Source organism: Solanum tuberosum, unplaced genomic scaffold (genome assembly GCF_000226075.1).
Source record: "Solanum tuberosum cultivar DM 1-3 516 R44 unplaced genomic scaffold, SolTub_3.0 scf00243, whole genome shotgun sequence".
NCBI lineage: Eukaryota > Viridiplantae > Streptophyta > Magnoliopsida > Solanales > Solanaceae > Solanum > Solanum tuberosum.
In genome coordinates, this window is record NW_006239166.1 from 654,828 (window position 1) to 659,985 (window position 5,158).

At 29.8% G+C, this 5,158-nt stretch overlaps 1 non-coding gene across 1 annotated transcript; it reads right to left on the reverse strand.

Moving 5' to 3' along the window:
• Positions 1 to 5,070: 5,070 nt before the first annotated feature.
• On the reverse strand, positions 5,071 to 5,158 carry MIR8019 (microRNA MIR8019). The gene has a single exon (NR_130384.1). It is a non-coding gene; the product is annotated as a microRNA MIR8019 (primary transcript).

The window sequence follows — 5,158 nt, forward strand, 5'->3', positions numbered from 1 at the left end:
AGTGTTGAAAAGGGAAGGAATATTACAAAATACTAATTAATCGTATCTTCAACACAATACTAAAACATAACTATTATATATTAATCATTCCACCTTCTGCTGGTATAGTGTAGAAACTCTTCGGCCTTGTAGGATCATCGTTATCGCTAACATATCCCGTCTTGAACTTGTCCATACCATATTTCCATAACAGTGTTGCATATCTATTGCGAAGATAGTCACTCCGAAAACTTATAGATGGAATGTTGATTTCGTCGCTCAAATATTCAGCAAAAGCAGCTACATACAATCCACAATCATTGCAAACAAAAAGTAGATACATTTTTAAAAGTATATGATACTAAATAACAAGAAGACATAATATGTACACAAAATCAATTCTACTGTATAATTCAATGTGATACAAATATAGGTTCTTTTAGGTATCATTTGGAGACTTATCATTAACTATGATTCACAGTACAAAAACCAAACTAGATGCAAAATTGTTGAATTAAGCAATTTTCTTATATACAATAATATTCATTTCATTTGATACTAAATAACAACTACTTCATAAGAAAACATAAATGTACACAAATTGAATTATTCCTTATATACAGTGACCAAAATCTAACCTACAAAATAAATGTGATTTAAGTACTTAACTTAGATACAGTTCTCATAACTTTTTATACAATAACAGTTAACAAATAAAATCACAAAAAAAAATTGTATCTGAGAAACAACTACATATTTCACAGATGATACTTAATAAAAAAATTATTTATCATCAGATTTTAAAAAAAAAAACAGGGATAAGATATATGATAAAAAATGGGAAAAATTGATGCTTACATTTGGTAATGTTGGTCGAACAATGGGAGGGGAAACTTTTCTACCCCTTTTTTGGAGGGTTTTTGGATCTTTTGAAGTAGTTGCATGCCCTTTCTTCTTCGATTTTTTCTTGCTAGAACTTGAATTTGTCATAGTTATCGGAATAGACAACCTTTTAGAACTGAAACATTTGTTGTTCGGATCTTCTGAATAAAAAATTAGAGATTAGTTAGATGTTAGATGCATAATGCAAGATAAAACGATTGATACAAAATAAAAGAAAAAAAATGGCGGAAATTACAATGAAGACAATGAGAAACCCTATTTTGAACTCTGAATCCGGTTTAAAAGTGATAGGGTTCTTTTCAAATTCAAAATTATTTGAATTTGATAACTGAAATTGTAATGGGAGAGATTGGGGCGAAATTTAGGGAATGGGAAAGATCTGATTTTGCTTCAAACTAATAAAGTATCTGGTTAAGTTGAATTGGGGGAAAATAAGGGATTTTTATATTTTAGTAAAAGAGTAGGAAAATATTGAGAATAGGTAAAGAAGTGTTGTGTATTTAAGTAATTTGTCCTATAAGGTAAGGTAAGATTGGATTAAATTTTTTAAAGTTTATCGGTTTAATTTTTTTAGTTCAGTCCGAGTGAGCCCACTGGTTTGTGGGGCTTCATTAATGTGGGTTGGATCAGCCTGCCAGTGCCGGCCCAATAAAGAAAATAATTAAAAATAAAAATAAAGTAGAATACTAAAAAATAAGTAAAAAACGAAAGGAATTAAAAATTCAAAGTCTACTTAAATCATTATATATAAATATTACAATAGTTAATATTTCAATTTAGCTAGTTATATTGTTACTCATTTATTAATGTTTATCTTACTTATAAATATCTTTATTTATTTACAATTCTAGTATATGAAGTTTGAACAAGAGTTTTGATTTACTTTATTTCATCCAAACTCTCTTTGTTTCGGGATTTGAAAGGTCGGCCGATCAGGATTAAAAGATGATTGCCTAATGGCAACGAGCCCACTAGAAAGACCCGCCTTTCACAACATAAAAAAGAAGTAGATAGAACAAAGGAAAAAAAAAATCTCAACTCAACTGTAGAGGCCAGACAAACATTACGGTTAGATAGAGCATTTCTTTTATCTCTCAATACTTTGGCGATCCGATAAACAAACAAATAGGTGGTCTTTTTGAAAATGTAAACAAAAAATCTCCCCACGCATCTCAGTCACTTTTACTTTTTCGTGAGAGGCTTTTAGTTTTCAATTATTTGAGCATTTAGTTTGTTCACTACAGAAGATAACTTTTTCATGTGTTTGAAATTCTAATTTATTATATTTTATATTATTGCAATCCTTCTACATAGGTATTTTAATTTTTCAAAACATATTTAATTACGCTTGATCAAATTAGAAACTTTTTAATTGAGTTACCTATATTTACTGGTGTGTGATTGTTTTTCATAACATAATAATTTTATATATTTTATAGGTTTTGAAGATATGATTTTACATTGAGAAATAGACTTTTAAGGAATCATTTTTGCCCTTCCTAATAACAAGTTTTCTTGTACTGTCTCTCATTCAAATAATTAAGGAGAGCAAGATAATAGAGTAGCTTCAACCTAGAAGAAAAAATATTTTTTATTATTAATATTAATTTGCTTTGTTTAGAAATATAAGATAAAAATTGTTCTCTTTATATTTAATTATATTTCATGCTCACATACAATAAGGACCACTACAAACACAATTACCATGAATCATTTTGGTGGACATATGGGAGCACACTTAGTTGTATCACAATCACTTTTCTTGTTGCAAGGACCATCACTACCCACGTACATTGGTGGCTCATCACACATACAAAATCCTTCTATACATAGTAGAATTCCATGTTTACAAGATGCAGGATCACAATCTTTTTGGCTTTTACAATTTTGAACTTGTCCCAATACCATATATGATGGTGAACCTGTGAATAAATCATAAGAAATGTTAAGAGATCAAAAGTTAAATTTATTGATAATACGTACATAGAAATTAAGGGTGTGTTATGTACGAAGAAAAAAAGACTAGATAAGTAAAGGGTTTGTTTCAACTTGATAAGTGACGTCTTTTTTCTTTTAGGAGGAAATATGACAGATGTAATTTCTTTGTTAGCTAATTTTCTCTTTGTAGTTTAGGTGGGAACCAACGTACATGCTACTTCCTTCGTTAGATGCAAGGTTCCATGTCCACCGCTGGTTATTGTAATTTTTTAAAATAAGTTATCATCATTAGATTGTGAACCTAAGGTTAAAGAGGGGGGGGGGGTAGCTTGACCCCTATCATGTAATATATATATATAATGCGATGATGGCTGTATGATTATGTAGGGTAGAAGGGAGTGTTATGAGTGGGTTGGGGAAGGGCGAGGTGGGGTAGGGTGGGGGCAAAACATAAATATGATGGAGAGAGACAATTACCTTGGAACAACACTTGTAAAAATAGGTATGTATATGTCTCTTATCGATGAAATTGATATTGCGTGTTAATAGTTATGACTTTATAATTTATCTTATAACATTTGATTATAGTGTTTATCAATCAATTTTTAATCAAACTGTGAATATACTATCATTTGGATCAAATGATCACACAAATAGTCTATTTTAATTAGCATAAGAAGAAGAAAGAAAAGGAGAGAACTCTTATGAAAGAATTAAGAGAGAAAAGAGAAATCTTACCTAACAAAATGAACAAGAAAATTAGAGAGAACAAATTGCTTGTTACCTTCACCATTTTTTATACAATTATATCTTGATAATTTCTTTTTTATTTGTATATGAATGCACTAGATACCCTGTGATATATATAGGTGGTGTAACAAACAATTTACTTAATTGTTAATTTCCAAAAAAAATAAATCTTGAAGGTCTACACTAAGTGACAAAAGGAATTAACCAACTTCTTTACAACTTAAAATTTGAGAATGGAATATATATTAGTTTCTGTAATAATAGTTAAATAAATTAATTTCATTGGAAACATAAATTTACTATTACTTCCCTCTAATTTTTTTGGGCATATTTTATTATTTCATCCTATACTGAGATAAACATCTCAAGGGTTCACTTTTCATGGCCCCCATATTTACCTTGCCCCACTTTTAACAAGAAAAAAGAAAAAAAGTAGAAATAATTAATGAGATAAATATGTTTGGGTGCATACTTAAATATGTTATCTTTTTATATATATATATAAAAAAAAAATCTAAAAGTTGTCGGGTGCTTGTGGGCCCCATGAGTATTATAGACCAATCCTAACAAGGTGATAGTAAAGGTTGGCCTTTAGAAATTCTTATGGTCAACCTATGCTACTTAGAGAAAACATCAACATATAAGGTTCATAATCGAACACGAGGTAATTAATATTATCCAACAAGAAGTTAAACCGTGGAATCGATACATAAGGATGATTTGCCTAAGTTTATTTAAAACAACATAAAAATGAATCAAACCAACATATATTCTCTCATTAGTAATCAATGTCTTTTAACTTACCTCAAGTTAAATTATTACTTTTTTCTTCAGATTTACTATTTAACAAAAGTATGCAAACATATAATTTTTGAATAACATGTGCACTTGAGCTATGTGCTTGCAGCTAAGGATAATTTGTTCGAAATGTGTTAAAGTCACTCCAACTAGAAGCAAACAACTGTTCGTCGACATTCTAATTCTCTTACCAAGTTGTTTGTGAAAGCAATTTTAGAGGGGAAAAAAAAAATCAAAGTTGAAATTTAGTGTTGTTACATCTCTCTCATGTGCTCTAATAATTGAGAATTGACGTTTAGCTTAGGTGTGGTACCATTTTATTTGCAATTGTAAAGAGACCTCTTGGTAAGTGGGCCAATTTATAATTCAAAATTGGGCCACTACAATTAAAACCAGCACTGTTTTATATCTTAAATATTATGGCCCACACTTTCTGTCTAATCCATCAATAGGTCCAAAAAGCTTACATTGTTTAAATAGTTGTTACGTACTCCCTCCGTTTCACAAAAAATGACCTTCTTTCCTTTTTAGTCAGTTTAAAAAAAGAATGACCTCTTTTCTTTTTTGGTAACATTTTACTTTTTGTTTTCCACGTGGCATGTTTAAGACCACAAGATTAAGGGCAATTTTGTACATTTGACATAACTTTAATTTAGGACCACAAGATTCAAAAGTACTTCTTTATTTACTTAAACTCCGTGTCAAGTCAAACCAGGTCATTCTTTTTTAAACGGAGGGAGTATTATTTTATAATACTCCCTCCGTTTCATAAAGAATGACCTGCTTCCCT